Below are 19,301 nucleotides of genomic sequence, written 5' to 3'. Positions count from 1 at the left end.
AGGGGACGACAGAGGATGAGATGGTTGGATGGCATCACCGACGTGATGGACATGAGTTTGAGTAAACTCTGGGAGTTGGTGATGGACAGGGAGGCCTGGCATGCTGTAGTCCATGGGGTCGCAAAGAGTTGGACACGACTGAGTGACTGAACTGAATAGCTATGAAGGAAAGATATATACAACTGAATGTAGAGTTCCAGAGAATAGCAAGGAGAGATAAGAAGGTCTTGTTAAATGAACAGTGCAAAGACATAGAGGAAAATAATAGAATGGGAAAGACCAGAGATCTCTTCAAGAAAAATTGAGACATCAAGTAAACATTCCATGCAAGGATGGGCACAATAAAAGACAGAAATGGTAAGACTCTACAGAAGCAGAAAAGATGAAGAAGAGGTGGCAAGAATATACAGAAGAACCATATAAAAAATGGTCTTTAAAAATTTTTTTTATAAAAAGGTCCTAATGACCCCGATAACCATGATGGTGTGGTCATTCACCTAGAGCCAGACATTCTGGAGTATGAAGTCAAGTGGGCCTTAGGAAGCATTACTATGAACAAAGCTAGTGGAGGTGACAGAATTGCAGCTGAGCTATTTAAAATCCTAAAAGGTGCTGCTGTTAAAGTGCTGCACTCAATCTGTCAGCAAATTTGGAAAACTCAGTAGTGGGCACAGGACTGGAAAAGGTCAGTTTTCATTCCATTACCAAAGAATGTTTAAACTACCCTAAGGCTGCACTCATTTCACATGCTAGCAAGATTATGCTCAAAATCTTTCAAGCTAGGCTTCAGTAGTACATGAACTGAGAACTTCAAATGACAAGCTGGGTTTCAAAGAGGCAGAGGAACCAGCCATCAAACTGGCAACACCTTACTTGTCTTCTGAGAAATTTGTATGCAGGTCAAGAAGCAATAGTTAGAACTGGACATGGAACAATGGACTGGTTCAAAATTGGGAAAGGAGTTTGTCAAGGATGTATATTGTCACCCTGTCTATTTAACTTATATGCAGAGTACATCATGTGAAATTCCAAGCTAAAGGAATCATGAGCTGGAATCAAGATTGCCAGGAGAAATATCAACAACCGCAGACATACAGATAATACCACTTTAATGACAGAAAGTGAAGAGGAACTAAAGAGCCTCTTGATGAGGGTGAAAGAAGAGAGTGAAAAAGCTGGCTTGAAACTCAACATTCAAAAAACTAAGATCATGGCATCCAGTCCTATCACTTCGTGGCTAATAGATGGGGGAAAATTGGAAGCAATGATAGATTTTATTTGGGGGGCTCCAAAATCACTGCAGACAGTAACTGCAGCCATGAAATGAGAACACGCTTGCACCTTGGAAGGAAAGCTATGACAAACCAAGACAGCATATTGAAAAGCAGAGACATCACTTTGCTGACAAAGGTCCATTAAGTGAAGCTATTGTTTTTCCAATAGTCATGTATGGATGTGACATTTGGACCTTAAAGAAGGCTAAGCACTGAAGAATTGATGCTTTTGAATTGTGGTGTTGGAGAATACTCTTCAGAGTTACTTGGACAACAAGATCAAATCAGTCAATCCTAAAGGAAATCAACCTTGAATATTCATTGGAAGGACTAATGCTGAAGCTTAAGCTCCAGTACTTTGGCAACCTGATGAGAAGAGCTGACTCACTGGAAAAGACCCTGATGTTGGGAAAGATTGAGGGCAGGAGGAGAAGGGAATGACAGAAGATGAGATGGTTGGGTGGGTGGCATCACTGGCTCAGTGGACATGAATTTGAGCAAACTCAGAGAGATAGTAGAGGAGAGAGGAGGCTGGCATGCTACAGTCCATGGGGTCGCAAAGAGCTGGACACGACTTAATGACTGGACAACAACAAACAAAGAGCTATGTATGGTTTCATATTTTTAAGTAGTTAGAGGAAAAATCAAATAAAAATTATTTGGGGACACATGAAAATTACGTGAAATTCAAATTCAGTGTCTATAAGTAAGGTTTTATTGGAACACAGGCATGCTCATTTGTTTATGCATTATCTCTGGCTGCTTTCATGTTACAACAGCATTGAGTAGTATGTATCAATACTACCTGGCCTGCAAACCTGAAAATATTTTCAATCTGGCCTTTTACAGAAAGTTTGCTGACTCCAGAATTCGAACATGAAGTAGGAAATTCTAAAATGTAAACATGAAGAAAGTGCTGCCCTGAGGGGCGAATGAGTAACTGCCAGGAACAGTTACATTTCCCACAATCAATTTTTCCTGTTCAGTATTTTGAAGACATCTCCTACTTGTGGAGTTTTTCCCATCAATATTATTTAGCCATCATAACTAATACAAGCTAAGGTGATTCCACACGACAGTGAGTCAGAAGGAATAACTCTTTCCACTGTGATGAGGCTTAATGAGAAAACTGAATCCATAGGAAAGGAAAACAGTGCTTACACCTAAAATATTCTCATAAATATTAATAAATAAATGTGCATTGTGAAGAGAACTGGAGAATAATTTTCCATTCTCTCTGGTATTGCCTTGGCTGGTCTATGGCTGAAAAAGAATCCAGGCCTAGAGTTTCATGTATGAAAGAATGATGGGCATAGAAGAAATGCTCCCTCAAGATTCTCCCACATAGCTGATCTCTAAATTCTCAATCTCTTCCCCCCTGCCTAGTTAGCCATTTTGGGTTCAAAATGGGTTAATGCCTTACCTTTGAAGTTTAGGAGACTTACAATTCTCAATCCTATTTCATGTTTTCATTTGTTGGGTCCTGATCATTATTTGACTGGGTACATGGTTTTGAAGGGCATTTTCAATATTCCATTCCTCTGAAAATTTCTGAGTATCATGTCTATTAATTAATGTCTTAAAGAGAGGGAAAACAGGAGGAAGAGGGAAGAAAGAACTAATTTTCAAGAATGATCCTTACAAATCTATAGTCATCAAAGCAGCATGATACTGGCACAAAAAAAGACACATAGTTCAATGGGAATAGAATAGTGAGCCCAGACATAAACCCATCCACCTGTGGTCAATTAATCTGGAACAAAGGGGGCAAGAATATACAATGGAGACAAGACAAGTCTCTTCAATAAGTGGTGTTAGTAAAACTGTACAGCTACAAGTAAAAGAATGAAATTAGAACATTCTTTAATATCATATACAAAAAAAAAAAAACACCTCAAAATGGATTAAAGATCTAAATGTAAGACCTGAAACCATGAAACTCCTAGAAGAGAACATAGGCAGAGCACTCTTTGACATAAATTGTAGCAATGTGCTTTTTTGGATCTGTCTCCTAAGGCAAAAGAAATAAAGGCAAAAATAAACAAAATGGGACATAATTAAATTTAAAAGCTTTTGCAGGGCAGAGGAACCCATTAACAAAACAAATAGTAAGCTATGGGAATAGGAGAAAATATTAGCAAATGATATGACTGATAAGTGGTTATTATTCACATTATATAAATAGCTCATATGACTTAATATCAGAAGAACCAACAATCTAATGAAAAAACTTGGCAGAAGATCTAAATAGGCATTTTCCAAAGAAGACATACAGATGGCCAACAGGCACATGAGCATCATTAAATATTAGAGAAATGCAAATCAAAACCACAATGATATATAAATTCACACCTGTCAGAATGGCTAACATCAAAAAGTCTATAAGTAACAAATGTTGGAGAGGACGTGGAGAAAAGGTAACTCATGTACACAGCTGGTGGGAATGTAAATTGGTGCAGCCACTATGGAAAACAGTATGGAAGTTTTTCAAAACAAACTAAAAAGAGAACTACCACCTGATCTAGAAATTCCCCTCCTGGGTATATATTTGGAAAAAGCAAAAACATTAATTCTAAAAGATACATGAACCCCAATGTTCAAGGCAGCACTATTTACAACAGTCAAGATAAGAAAGCAACCCAAATGTCCTTCAACAGATGCATGGATAAAGGAGACATGACATTCCATATGCACAATGGAATGTTGTGAAGTGAAAGTTGTTCAGTCGTGTCTGACTCTTTGAGACTCCATGGACTATACAGTCCATGGAATTCTCCAGGCCAAAACACTGCAGTGGGTAGCCTTTCCCTTCTCCAGGGGATCTTCCCAATCCAGGGATTGAACCCAGGTCTCCTGCATTGCAGGCAGATTCTTTACCATCTGAGCCACAAGGGAAGCCCAAGAACACTCGAGTGGGTAGCCTATCCCTTCTCCTCCGAATCTTCCCAACCCAGGAATTGAACCAGGGTCTCCTGCACTGCAGGTGAATTCTTTACCAACTGAGCTATCAGGGAAGCCCTACAATGGAATGTTATTTACCCATAAAACAAATGAAATTCCGCCATTTGCAGCAGCATGAATGTTAGGCCTAGAGAATATTATGCTTAGTGAAATAAGTCAGAGAGAGAAAAACAAATACTGTTTGATATCATTTATATGTGAAATCTAGAAAAGAAAATGAATGTATATAGCAAAAGAAAAACAGACCCACAGATGTAGAAGACAAGCTAGCAGTTACTAGTAGTGAGAGGGAAGTGGGGAGGGGCAAAAAAGGAGTGAAGGATGAGATAGAAATTACCATGCATAAAATAGATAACAGCATGGATATCTTGTACAGCACAAGAAATTATAAGCATTATTTTGTAATAACTTCTAACAGAGCATGATCTACAAAATACAGAATCACTATGATGTGCACTGAAACTAATATATGTTATAAATCAACCACTCTTCAATAAAAACAAAAAACCAAACCCACCAAAAAAGAATGATGATCTTGATTCATTATTATCTCCTTACACAGTAAGTCTTTTAAAAGGCACGTTCAGCTGTTAAATTGCTCCCTGGAATCAATTAAAGAGCAAAAACACACTCATGGACAGCGAATGGAGAGGGCTAGCACACATCTCCCAATTTGACATCCAAGGGAACTGAGTCTTGAAAAGGTTAGTGAATTACCCTAGTTTATAGAGTTTGAGAAGTGGGGGAACTGAAATATGTACCATTGAGTAGAAACGTTGTACTCCTGCTTTATCACAGCTATGCCCCTGTTATGGAATACAGGGAAAGCTACAGGGCTAGATATAGCTGTCTTTGTCGGACATAGTTTAAATATATTAACTTAGCACATTATATATCTGAAAGAAAATCCTGAGACCCATCATATGATCTGTATCACCCAACCCAGGGCTCCTCAGAAGTCCTTGAAGCCCTATACCTGACAACATCGGCTCTTAAGCTAATATCATCTTGAGAGTCCCATATTTACATCAAGGCCTGAATGATAGCTTTCCTTTAAAAGCAATATAGATGCAGATGGCTCACAGAAGAACGAAGACATAGCCTTGCCAGGTGGGGCCCTCCAGATAACTCAGGGCTGACGTGACCAGATGTGTGGTATAGGGAAGAAGTGCTGGCAGGGGAAACCAGTCTTAAAACAGGAGTGGAAAAATCACCTCACTCAAATGGAATTCTGTAATGTTTACCATCAGGTGGGAAGGGATCACAGCAGTCCTGGTGTTTATGAAGGGCTGACTTTATCCATACAGGACTTTCTGGAGGATAAAAAGCTACTCATGGAGGTTAAAGTATAATGAAGGATATGGGACATCCATGATGTGACAGTTTGCTCATTAAATAAAATTGTGTCCCTTGTAAAGAATCTGAACTTGGGCAGTTCCTCTGATTTATAGATGGCAATAGTTATATACTGACTTATCCCTTATTGCATAATAGTAGCTGTTAGCTCAGGAATTAAATGACGTATTTTCCAGCCATATAAAGAAAGAGTGTATAGGTTAATCAAGTGGTCTCTTGAGGCCAACTGCCTCCACTTAAATTCCTCATTCATCACTTTTCTACCTGTGTGATATTGGGCAAGTCAAGAAAACAGTTTGTGTCTCAGTTGCAAAATTAGGATAACAATATCTAATTTCTGAGGATTAAATAAACCATCACATGTAAAGCACGTTTAAGGTGTTTGATACATAGTGAAAATTTAATAAAAATAACTGTAACATACATGTTAATGTTCCAGAATAGAATTCAATATATCTTTAGGGTTTCAATTCCAATTGAAGGATAGGTAGTAGATTTTAAAATCATAAAACCATTTGAATTTGTTGGATTTATGCTGCAGTGAAAATTATAATATACTTTTATCATGGGAAGATGTGTCATTATCATTGGTACAATCAGAAGAGAAAAAAGTAAAATTTGTGATTATATACTAACTTGTACTTATATAAAAGCATATACTTTTATGTCCCAGAAACTATTCTAAGCTCTTTTATATAAATTTAATTTGCTTAATCCTTACAACAATGCTAGGAGATTGGTAAGTACTATGATTAGCCCCACGTTACATACATGGAATATAGGCAGAGAGAAACTAAGAAAAAAGAAAAACAAGGCCACCATTTAAATTGCTTTTTTGTCTTATGTTGATGGTAACTATGAACTCTTAACCTTTCATTAGCTGTCATTCTTTTCTATGTTTATAATCTGTTCATTTAATTTTTAAAGTGAAGTTTAATTTATGAATTATTTATATAAGATTTTGCTGATCCCATGGAGGAGAGTCATTTGAGTACAAGGCCAAGCTGACCGAGGAACTGAACTACAGTGGACGGGAAGTTTCTGAGGATCATTTACAGATGGGTCAGAGAACTGGAGAAGCCAACACAAATGACAATTGCTAACAACAGAAATAATTTTGAAATAACATTCTGGTTTAATATGACCAGATTCCAAAATGGTAAGGATGCTTGAATATAGGTACTTGGTTGATTGTTTTATGAAGAAATCCTAATGGCAAAATCTCATCTAGCAAATCATTCCAAGAAGCTTTCTGTTGGAAGTACCAATAAAAGGGTCATGATTTCTGACTATTCTCTGAAATGACTCTTTAGTTAGGTCTTTTTAGAATATGCTTCTGCTTGAAATCCATTGAATTTATTTCCTTATTATAAACAGTAACCTTTGAAAGGAACATAGCCAGTGCTATTATCAGCCACTCAGTTGAACTGAACCAATTACTCAAATCATGATGGATTTGAATTAGTTTTCTTTGTGTTTATGAAAATGTGCTTGTGGAACTGAATTTTTCTTTTCCATTATTCATCTGTAAGAATAAAGAGCAAGCATTTCAGAGTAACAGCATAATTCCCTATGATGGGGGGTTTACAGGCAACGTTGAACTATTTGATACTCTAACAGATTGTGGAAAATGCTTCTAGATATCTGATATTTTCAATTTTAAAGGTAGGATTGTGTATTGAAGTTGCTACTGTGCTTCATCTACAATAGACCTGCTTCTCTCTTCTGCCCCAGAGAATGGCCAGCATATATGTTAGAGCTGGATAGAAGTTCCTGAAAAAGGAAGAGGAGCTTCCCACATCTCACCACACTTCAGAGCCTTAATTTCTTAGCTTTCAACAGCTGACTTCTGACTCTGCAGGTGAAGACTCAAAGCGAATACTAATGTAGAGTTCCTCCATTCCTTCTGTCTATGAATGAAGCAGTCTATAAGGCAATATTGCAAGCTACTTTTCTGAAAGTCATGTGAGAAAATGCAAGAAATCTCTCCCATCCTCCGGATGAAAATTTCCTCCTGAAGCACTGGTGGCCCATTCTACCCTGCAGAGGTAGAAGGGCTTGTACTACTTCCAGTTATCCTGATGGAGGCGATAAGTGTTCTGGTAAGCTCTTCCAATTGATGCTTTTGAACTGTGGTGTTGGAGAAGACTCTTGAGAGTCCCTTGGACTGCAAGGAGATCCAACCAGTCCATCCTAAAGGAGATCAGCCCTGGGTGTTCATTGGAAGGACTGATGCTAAAGCTGAAACTCCAGTACTTTGGCCACCTCATGTGAAGAGTTGACTCATTGGAAAACACCCTGATGCTGGGAGGGATTGGGAGCAGGAGGAGAAGGGGACGACAGAGGATGAGATGGTTGGATGGCATCACTGACTCAATGGACATGAGTCTGAGCAACCTCCAGGAGTTGGTGATGGACAGGGAAGCCTGGTGTGCTATGGTCCATGGCGTTGCAAAGAGCTGGACACGACTGAGTGACTGAACTGAAGCTCTTCCAAGCGTGGGAAAACAGTGGTGACTTTTTTCTTCTGGGCATGTGATAGATGGAGAATCTAGAATTTTAGGTCTAGTTATAACCTTCTTAATAGCTGGGGAGTGTGGGACGCCAGAGTTGAAGATGACTTGGTCCCACAGCCATTGTAAGAGTACAAATCTGTCTACACTACTTTGCCTCCCCCATGTCACAATCCAAAGAGCCCAGGAGTGTTAGGTAACTTTTCATCCTCTTTTCTCAGTAGATTACAGTGTTCTGAATGTGTTATCATGTCCAAAATGATATAAAATTCCCTCAAACTACAGTTTGTTTGCATTCAAATTATAATATATAGCCTGAGACTCAAAACCATTTTCCCTAAAATAAAGGAACTCAATATTCTTAGAGTAGCAGAACATTGATTGCCATATTTATTGATACTTCCTACAGTAAAACACCCTAGAGATGGAGTGTGGAGCTCACTTTTGGTTCCAAGCCACTAACTAGAGGACATTGTTGAGAAATAATTTTATAATATAAAACATGAACATAAAAATATTGATGAATATTTCTGCTTTAAATCAAGTCATAATAATTTACATGCAATTACGTGCAATTATAAGTTAGATAATCTATCCCCCCAGATCCAGTGCTATGCCCAGTTTGGAGCCACCTGTAATGTAGAACTTAACTCAAGAGCAAATTTAACAGTCAAAATATAAGAGGTGAGGCGGGCAGCAAAAGACTAAGCGATCTCAGCTGCCCCCTAGTTGGGTTAGCGGTCTTGCTATATTCATGGTGGCTACTTTAAGATCTGTGTTAACCTCAGAACTCAAAATCCATGCAGGAAGCTAAATGGGTCCATCCCCATTAAGAACATGGACTTCAGGTATGAGGGTGGGTTTTTTCCCTTTTTCTTTTCTTTTTGCTCTGAGGAGCTTTTTGCCTCTGCACTCACAAAGGCCTCAGGCTTATGTTCTCCTCAGAGGGCTGCAAAGAAGCAAAATCCATTAGATAATGTTTATGCCTTGAGGAGTTCTATCCTAAATGATCACTTCTACCTTATTTGAAATGATGCCATGCTTTTAAAATTCTGATTCTACATGGAACTGGGAGAGGGGTTGGCCAAGGTCAGGGTGGTTATAAGAAAGATTTTAGTGATTCTGTACAGTTGGAAAAAACCAGTACAACAACAAAAGATGACACAGGAGAATAAGTAAGACAAATATGAATAATCTCTAATTAGCAAAAAAAATTATTTTTGAAACATTGCAAGTAGGTCAGAATGATGAAAAGGGGCACCTACATTCCCCTAAGGATATCAAACCCAAGAAATAGTTGGCTGCCTTATTGTGGAGATCTGGCTCCCTCCCACCCATTCACCCCTCAGATTCATCCAGGCCATGCTGTTTGTCAATTTGCTGGAACAAGACATTCCTGCAGACCAGAGGGGCAATGCTTAAAATTCAGATTGGATGCAATCTCATGTAGTGTCTACATCTACCTTCCCTGCCCACTAAGAAATGAATATCACTGTTTTCCCAAAGGCCTCTATCAAACTCAGATATTTTTAGACATTACCATGTCTATTTATCTTAGGCCCCGCAGAAAAGTGAGAGACGGGCAAAAATATTTTAAATGTGATCGTTGTGTTCCGGAGAAAACCACTTCACCTCTCCAAACCATGCCTACATCAGTTCAGTTCAGTCACTCGGTTGTGTCTGACTCTGCAACCCCATGGACTGCAGGACACCAGGCTTCCCTGTCCATCCCCAACACCCAGAGCTTGCTCAAACTCATGTCCATTGAGTCGGTGATGCCATCCAGCCATCTCATTCTCTGTTGTCCCCTTCTCCTCCTGCCTTCAATCTTTCCCAGCATCAGGGGCTTTTCCAATGTCTGCTGCTGCTGCTGCTAAGTCGCTTCAGTCGTGTCCGACTCTGTGCGACCCCAGAGACGGCAGCCTACCAGGCTTCCCCGTCCCTGGGATTCTCCAGGCAAGAACACTGGAGTGAGTTGCCATTTCCTTCTCCAATGCATGAAAGTGAAAAGTGAAAGTGAAGTCGCTCGGTCGTGTCTGACTCTAGCGACCCCATGGACTACAGCCCACCAGGCTCCTCCATCCAAGGGATTTTTCAGGCAAAAGTACTGGAGTGGGGTGCCATTGCCTTCTCCGATGTCTACATAGATATAAAATACTAATATTTTGTATCCTGGGATAGTATGTTCCTGTGAGGAACCGGGTATCATGTATGATCCATTAGGCTGGAGCCAGGGTATGGGAGTGGACCGAGAAATGTCAGGCTGTGGAAACACATTGTGCAAGAGCCAAAATGTTCTGGGATTGTATCAGAAAGACAACATGCTCAAAAGACTGCCTTATGGCATCCAGCTAGAAAGGAAATAAGATGTAACCCAGAAGAGGACCCAATAGATCAGAGGCTAAAGAAAGCAAATGAACCTAGACATCAGAATCCAAGGGGAGACTTAGAAGGAAAGGGGAAGCAAGGAGGGGTAAGCAGGAGATCTGACCTGTATGAAGTGGAGCTGGGTGGGAGATAGTTTGAAGATTAAAGCTCAAGGATCCTGAGATGCCAAAGAAAGGTTATTGTGGGAACATAATCTATGGGCAGGGGAGGGAGGGTGTGCTTCCCTGGTGGCTTAGGAGATAAAGAATCTGCCTGCAATGCAGAAAACCCTGCATTCAATCCCCGGGGTGGGAAGATCCCCTGGAGAAGGAAATACCAACCCACTCCAGTATTCTTGCCTGGAGAATTCCATGGACAGAGGAGCCTGGTGGGCAACAGTCCATGGGGGTCACAAAGAGTCAGACACAGCTGAGTGACTTAGGTAGATGGGTAATCTATGGGAAGTCACTCTGTAAAGGGTAAAACTCTAGTTAACCGTAATGGTAGACTGTGTCACTCGGTGTTCTGTGTTCCTATCTAGGGAAGGATTATACTACTCAGCCTATTGAATTCAGATGTGGCCATGATGTTTGCTTTGCCCAGTGAAATTGAAGCCACTTGGCAGAGGTCTTAAGAACTAGCACACACACGCCATGCTCTCTCTCCTCTCTACCTTGATATCTGGTAGATGCCAGACCCTCTGTCTGAATCTTGGGATGAGGGTAATAATGACATCGGAGCAGAGTCCCCACATGACCCTTAATGAATGTGTAGCGAGAAAAAAAGTTTTTCTTATTTTTTCCACTGAAGTTTCTTTTTTTCAAAATCACAGATTATCTAGCTGCTCTTGACTGATATGAATGAAGATTACTGGTTGGAAGGCGGTAATTAATGGTTATGCCTGGTTGGACTTATTTTAATATGACAGGCAAAGTACGACAATGATGTTGCAAGAGAAAATGACTAGGAAAAATACCACTACGATGTTTATTTAGGACGATCTGTAACAAAGAGTGAAGCCTGTGGATAAATTATTACCTCTGCTAATATTATAGCCAGTCAAGTGAAAAATACATTAATAAGAGACTCAGCTTTCTTTATTCTCAAGTACCTTACAGTCTAATCAGAAAGCCTTAATAAATTCATACTCACACATACACACGTACCTTTTGATAGATAAAAACATGTAAAAGGGCTCAAGTCTTGCCACTGTAAGAGTCAAAAGTCAAAGGAGACAAAAGGTACAAGCTTGCTGAATTATATTATTGTAATTGTGTTGTTATTCTAATTATCGTCATCATTATTTTACTGTTGCTTTTGTGGTGTTAGATATTAAGATGATAAAATGAGTAGTTGTTGACAGGAGTTGAAAATATAAATTCCATTATTCTTATTTGGCCTATTTAGTATTCTGAACCGGGTAGCCTTTGAATGGACAATACGTGAGGGAAGAAAGGTAATTTATTATTTTCAATAAATAGCTTAGGAATAGGAAACATGGTGGTTTTTAGTGATGCGACTACAGAAAGAGAAAGGACTGGAAAAAAAAAAAGATGCAAGTGACTATAATCAGGTAGCCACACAAAACATGCACTCTATCCCTAGAGGGGAATGAAGACAGAGGAGACTCAGGAGCCAGCGAGGGCTCATCTTGGATCATAGAGGCTAATCCTTAAAGGCTGGACCAGGGAAGAGGTCTCTGTTAATGACGAATGTCCCATTCTGCCCCCCTGACTTGGCCTACAGATGTGGGCATGTGCAGGGAACCATGAAGAGATTTTTCTTCATCCTTTTTGCATTTGCAAACACAGCTTTTCTTGGCTTACACATTGGTAATCCATAGTCCACTGAATATTGTATTGGCATTTGACCCAAGCCCCTAACCATATTCATGATATGCAATACTGATTATGGGGCTATTGGGAACACGAAATGTTCATTTTTCTCAATTGACCCCATATCTACTTTTGAATTAAGAAAAATGTTGAGAACAAAACCAGGCCTCTTCCTGAAACTAATGCTGACGGGCATTCTCATGAGGACAAAAGCAAATGGAAGTGAGACCAGGCTGATATCGGCTCTGTCTCGCGTCATTTTAAAGTGTTGTTCTTGAGCATTTCAAACGAAGAGCCAACTTTTTCACAAGCTCTCTGAAAACTGTTACTGAATTGTATTCAGTCCCTATTAAATTACTAAGCGGTATTTTCACTTCTGTGGTAGTAACATAGACTGAATAAACTTAAGTATATTCTACTGCTTTTGTTTATGTACAATTGCTGCAAAATAAAGTTTATAAAATACCTAGTGTGTGCTGCAATTCATGGGGTCGCAAAGAGTCGGACACGACTGGGCGACTGATCTGATCTGATGTTATCTAGTATTTCAGCCAAACAAGCATTTGAAAATGATTGTATCCTTCAAAACTTGAGAACAAGTACATCAAGCCTTTCCTAGCAATGGGAAAATTCACCGAATACATAATAAAATTTTTTATTTGTCTGCTACCACTAATAACATATAACCTATTGTACTTCATAGCTTTCTTCAAACATCCTAAAGTTTAAAGGGAAATAAGTGTATACACAAAAATAAATGGATAAATAATTAAACAGAAGTTAGAAGCATAAGTGAATAGATAACACACATAAAATAGAGGTTGTAAGAGTGATATGGGAAAAACAGGGCAATTGTTTAGATTTTAGGGCACTGCATGTGATTACAAGAAATCAGATTTTAAGTGTACACAAGATGTTTGAGGAAGACAGAGAAGGATCTGTTTACTTGCATGCAGAATGGACCACAGCCCTTGAGGGGTGATTCTGGGCATGTGAGGAAGCCTCTGTTCTCAAAGAATTATCCAGCCATTCACTGATGGTCCTCAGGATGATCCTGTAAAGAGACTCAATGGGTTTCAGGTAGGGTTTTTATTTACTTCTTAATATTTGGCTCATACTACACCGACTGACTTTGCAAAGTGAAATTGCAAATAGTCAAATTACTCAGAAAGAAAGGCTTATACTGAAAAGTAGCTACTCTGTGCAGTATTCATCTCTCATGGCTAATCTCAGTTCAGTTCAGTTCAGTTGCTCTGTCGTGTCCGACTCTTTGCGACCCCATGAATCGCAGCACGCCAGGACTCCCTGTCCATCACCAACTCCCGGAGTTCACTGAGACTCAAGTCCATTGAGTCGGTGATGCCATCCAGCCATCTCATCCTGTCGTCCCCTTTTCCTCCTGCCCCCAATCCCCCCCAGCCTCAGGGTCTTTTCCAATGAGTCAACTCTTCGCATAAGGTGGCCAAAGTACTGGAGTTTCAGCTTTAGCATCATTCCTTCCAAAGAACACCCAGGACTGATCTCCTTTAGGATGGACTGGTTGGATCTCCTTGCAGTCCAAGGGACTCTCAGGAGTCTTCTCCAAAACCACAGTTCAAAAGCATCAATTCTTCGGTGTTCCACAGGGAGAATGAAATTTTAACAGTTCCTCCTTTTAGTTCTCTTGATATTTTTTTATTAACAAATTGACCTCACTCTTCCCTATTTGGTCAGCATTGACATCTGTGCTGTTCCTTCCGTCAAAGGGATGACTTCACTCAGTCCCCACCACCACCCATCTTGATAGTTGTATCAGGATTCTGGCCTACCAGTTAGTTACCTCTACAATCTTGGAAGGCAGTGGGGTCACTCATCTGTCCCCAGGCCTTCCACTTCTTATTTTTAGCCCCTTTTTACTTTTTGACCCTAGTCTTCCCTGGCACACAGTCACCCCTTACAAAGCTGCAGCCTCCTGTGTATGTTTCCAAAGCTCAGCATCACTAGTCAGCGCTCCTCCATCCACACTCCTCTCTCAGAAATACTTTCTCTCTGCCTCTTGTTCCACTATGTTGTCTTTATCACCATGGGCTTCTATTCCTGCCACTGTTTACTACCACTTTAGCAAGAGGTAAGAAGGGGAGGAGTGGGGGAAGAAAAAAAAAAAAAAAAGAGGAGATGCATGTGTTCTGAATGGGCATTTCAGTCAGAGTTTTTCAAAGCAGGCTGTATGCATTTTTCTAATGATTGGTTCAGGCATTCAATCCATTTTTTCAAAGAGGTACATGATACCCTAAATTTTAAGCTTAAGGTTCTTTCATCATAGGGTTAAAATGCCTAATATGGCCAAATATTCACTGAGAGGAAAAAAATTTAACTATATTACTTTCTAAGTGTAGACTTCAGACACCCTACCTCATTAATCATATTGGTTTCTTATTTGAAATATAGATTCTTGGCCTGATTTAATTAAATAATCTGGGCCAGGGCCCACCCCTTAAATCTGCAAGCTTAACAAGCTTGTGATAAAATGTAATATTAATGCTATTTTATTTATAAATTAAATAGATATAATTTAATATTAATAACAGAAACACAGGTGATTTATAACATTTAAGTACTTGCTATACATAAACATGGGAGAAGGAAACAGCAACCCACTCCAGTATTCTTGCCTAGAGAATTCCATGGACAGAGGAGCCTAGTGGGCTGCTGTCCATGGAGTTGCACAGAGTCGGACACAATTGAAGTGACTTGGTATGCATGCATGCATTGGAGAAGGAAATGGCAACCCACTCCAGTGTTCTTGCCTGGAGAATCCCAGGGATGGGGGAGCCTGGTGGGCTGCTGTCTATGGGGTCGCACAGAGTCGGACACGACTGAAGCGACTTAGCAGCAGCAGCAGCATACATAAACATTTCATATATATTATTTAAAGGAAAAATTATAGATGGCAGGCCTTTTACAAACTTTGGGTGTAGACTCAAAAGAGAAATATATACCCTTAATATTTGCCTTTTAAAATAATATGCTGTATGACTAGAACTTCTGACTAATCTCATTGACATGATTGTAAACTTAAACATTTTTTCAATCAGCAACTAATTATGTTACTCATAAAATGCAGTGTTGAATCACTGAAGTTTGTATTCAGTGATCACACATCATAAATGCTGTTTATTACTATTTCCTCAGCCTTCTTTCAGTAATTTCTACAACTTTAAATATCAGGAACTGAGATTGGTTTTTCACTATATTTTTAACAAGGATTTTTTAACTGCTTCATATGATTTTTCCCTCCTCTGAGTGTTTTCAAATTGATTTTTCAGTGGCAAGATTTTTAGCTCCAGACATTTGTCAGGTATTAAAGTCAGGCTAAAAGGTCAGTAATTCTCAGATACATTCTATTTCATTTTATAAATCATCTTAATGTTCTAAGCTGCTTAATCCTCAAGTTTTCCATGTATCTTCTCTTCTACAGTGCAGCTGTGGAACAGAAAGAAAGAACCCTGCCAAAATGACAGCATAAAAATTTAGAGGGATGGTTTGTATAAAACCCTAATTAGTACTTTATATGACATTTTAAAGGCATTAAGTATTTCAAAGTCATTAAGCAAATGGTTATTATTGTACAAGTCATTTTAAAAGAATAAATTTACCCACCAGGATGTTAACTGCTCAGTATGAATTTCCTTTGAGCAGTGAATAAGCCATAGTGATGCTCTTATATTTTCATACTGTAATTAGAATAACTAAAATTTTGCAAATATTATCTCTAAATAGAATTAATATGATACGTTTTGTGAAGTTGTTCCTTTTTAGGATGAGACATCAGCTTTTTTATGAGCATGATACATTTCATTTCTATATCCTTTACTGTTTTTGATTTAGGAAGAAATAAACTTGATAATTTTTAGGGCAATCTGTAATCCTGACAAGTATGAAATTCTATTAGTGTTTTCTTTCTTTCAAATATAATTCCACTGAGTTGCACATTGTTTGTCTCTCATTTTCATTTTTATATTTCTCTGTGCTCCAGCTTCATCGACTACTAATTGAGCATTCACCAGACAACAGATGTGATGGTACAGAAATGCATTCAAGAAAAGATTAAACCAGGAGGCTGCCAATTTGCAGTTGGACTTTAACCTGCTTGCTTTTTAATAATGCTTGAGTATAGATCCTTATTTATAGGCTTGGTATAAATATTATTAAATCTTTCCAACTATTCCCTTGAGCTTTGAATGTTCACTGACCTGTGAAGATAGCCAAGTGGATAAATAAGCTTATACTTAGACCTAGCAAATCAGAGGGCTATTAGAGCTTATCTTGACTTTTTTTTTTACTTTATGTTACACGATGCATTGATTTTTTTAAACTAAGAAGCCATTTTAAAAAGACACACTTAAACTGACTTCCAATTCTCTTTTAATGAATTGAAAGTGGTAGAGTCATTAGTGCATATCCCAGCCTGTTTTCACATCCTCAATTTCACATTTGCTGGTAGTCACATAAGTTACACTTGGCTTTAGCCTTGGAAGGCTAAAGAGAACCTCTGAAGGCAGAAGTTAACAAAGGAGAGGGGCTCTAAAAGCTGTCATGTCCATTCCTGCCACCCCATCCATCTTACTCCGTGTATTCTTTTCCCCATTCCTTCCTTGAAAAGAGTGATCAGCTATGTCCAATGTCGTCACAAAGAATAAGAGAGATTAATGGTAAAGAGTTTTGTTTTTCTTTTTTGGTTCAGGCAATTAAAAACTGCAAATGACCTTGTGAAATCAGGTCCTGTAAGAACATGATTCAGATGCCTGCTGGGTGAGTAGCGAAGGGAAGGGGAGGAAGTGGGGAATAGTGGAGGTGGGCTTATCTGTCAAGAAGCTTAGCAAGCATGGCTGGAAGGTAAGCTCCTAGGGTTCTTACTAGGAAGCCGCCTAGACTTGTGCAGTACACAACCTGAACGAACTTAAGCAGGGACGTAACACCTGTAGTTTTTATTCTGAGCACGCTTTTATTCTGAGCACGCTTAACACAGAACATATCTGATTCGCAATGAATGAACTTAATGGTTCTTGAATAGCATCAAAGAAAATTTTACCTAAAAGAAGGAGGAAAGGATTTTTTTAACCACTAATCTAGTAATGAAAATGAAAAGAAAATCATGTTTCTATTTTGAAAAGTATACCAAGAATCAATTCAATTTGATTTTGAGAATTAGGTAGAGTCAGAAAGAAACAATGATAATTAATAATAGTACAGCCTTGTGTTGACATAAAGCTCATGAACTTTTCCTCATATTCATTGTCTACTTCTTTATGGAAAAGTGCAGTAAGAGAAATTTAGGAAAGAACTGTAACCTAAAGAATATTAAAAGTGAGATGAAATTAGAAGGTAGGAAAAGTTCTTAAAATAGATTTCTAACAATACTAACTCAGAGTATCATGTGATAAAAAGACTGAACTGACATTCAGGAATAACCCTGGGGTCAGAGAAGCATAGTATATATAACCTATGAAATCATCCTATTTCACCAAGTTTCATGTTAGTCTGAAACATGAAACATCTCTGTGCAGCCTTATATGTTCCTGTTTAAAGCTGGACTAGAAAGCAGAAATTTGGGGAGCAATTCAAACAACTATAACGATTATCAAAAACAAAAGGACTGGAACCTACTATGAAATGTTCAAAGAGAAAAACTTTTTGTAAGTCCTTCTTCACTGTTTCAGCTCATGACGACTATCATAATGTAACTGCAGGGGAGAAGGGCTGATACTGATCATTCCAATGATAATTATCTTATAAAAGAAATATCCAAACTTGGCCTGAAGATCTTTGTACCAGCAGATCTTCATCAAATGTTCTTTGGCTTACCTAGTTCACTTTCTTTGTGGAAGAGCATTCTAACAGAAGCTTGCGGTGGTTAATGACCACAAAGGGGATAGAAGAGAAAATGCGCTGACTCACTGAGATGAAGTAAGCAATGGAGGAGTTAGTTTAAACAGAGGTTGTCAGAGGGGGTTTTGGAATCTACTTCTCTGGAGAGTTTTAAAAATAGGCCAGGCACTCATCTCCCTGGGATGGGCTCAGGCTGCATAGTAGCTAGAGGACAACCACAGCCCTCTCGGGTTCCCTGCCACCTCTACTGTCTATAGATGACAACAATATCTGAGGGGCCCCTGGGCAGGGAACTGGTGGTAACCTGGCTCGTTTCTAACTAGAGTCCTTTTTTACCCCATGGAATGATAAGTATATATGTGAGGGTGGGGTCAGATTGTTCCCTGAACCATACTCTGTTAGCATTACTGAGCAGGGTGCTCCATCCACCAGCACCGTCGGCTGAAAAGCATGGATACCAGTTAGTATTGAATGACAGTGCTCTGTTGGATTTCATTTGTTCCATTGTTTTGTGTGTCTGTGTGTCTTTGTGTATGTGTGAGAGAGAGAGAGAAAATATAGTTAAGTTACACTAATTGGAAAGGAAATTCGGTTAAAGAGTCTGGAAAACATCTGGGGAAAATACCTTCATGTCCTTGTGAAGCATTTGATTCTGATGTTAGACTCTAATCCTTAGCATTTGAATTTCTTGGATCGGAGGCTTATCCAGGATTGTTGTCTCTTGCTAGCAGGTGGGGGGTTTCCTCTTAGAGAATGAGCTCCATTCTAGTCCCCTAGAGCTACTGGGTCATGGCCAGCTTCTCAGGAGAGCTGAAGAGACAGCAGAGCTGACAGGCACAGGGAGACTTAGCTTTGAATATCTTGCACCCCATTATTTGGTGGGTGGGGGTGTTGCTAATTGTTCTTCCATTTCAACAAAGAAAGTGGTGATTTGCCAAAAATCAAGGATATTCCATCTTAAGGATTAGGCTGAATGCTTTCAAGAGAAGCACTTTTTTTTTTTTTTTTTAGGATGAATTTTATCCTATAATATTTTTCCAATTTATTTAGGTACTTTGTCCAAGGAAAATAGTATAAGTGTTATGCTGTGTAACCAGAATCTTTAGAATTAGTACAACTTTTTCTCA

The 19,301-nt window shown here is 39.1% G+C and overlaps 1 protein-coding gene and 1 long non-coding RNA gene across 14 annotated transcripts in view; one reads left to right on the top strand and one right to left on the bottom strand.

Annotated features, from left to right (window-relative positions):
- Positions 1-19,301, bottom strand: part of LOC139184116 (uncharacterized) — a 311,899-nt gene that overhangs the window by 119,648 nt on the left and 172,950 nt on the right. The window lies entirely within an intron of this gene.
- Positions 1-19,301, top strand: part of CTXN3 (cortexin 3) — a 32,329-nt gene that overhangs the window by 2,954 nt on the left and 10,074 nt on the right. For 3 of the 13 annotated variants that reach the window (XM_070793217.1, XM_070793215.1, XM_070793213.1), the window contains exons 2-7: positions 6,550-6,750; positions 7,326-7,693; positions 15,612-15,664; positions 15,764-15,826; positions 16,322-16,367; positions 17,030-17,097. The exons of 2 other annotated variants lie outside the window; for them this stretch is intronic. The gene's annotated coding sequence lies outside the window, so the exon portion shown is untranslated. Of the gene's footprint in view, positions 1-6,549; positions 6,751-7,325; positions 7,694-15,611; positions 15,665-15,763; positions 15,827-16,321; positions 16,368-17,029; positions 17,098-17,852; positions 17,982-19,301 lie in introns of all 13 variants that reach the window. 8 more of the 13 variants (XM_019964611.2, XM_019964602.2, XM_070793214.1 and 5 more) reach the window with 7 other exon arrangements.

This window comes from Bos indicus, chromosome 7, assembly GCF_029378745.1.
Source record: "Bos indicus isolate NIAB-ARS_2022 breed Sahiwal x Tharparkar chromosome 7, NIAB-ARS_B.indTharparkar_mat_pri_1.0, whole genome shotgun sequence".
Classification (NCBI taxonomy): domain Eukaryota; kingdom Metazoa; phylum Chordata; class Mammalia; order Artiodactyla; family Bovidae; genus Bos; species Bos indicus.
Note: the sequence above shows the minus strand (reverse complement) of the source record. Positions and strands in the feature narration are given on the sequence as shown.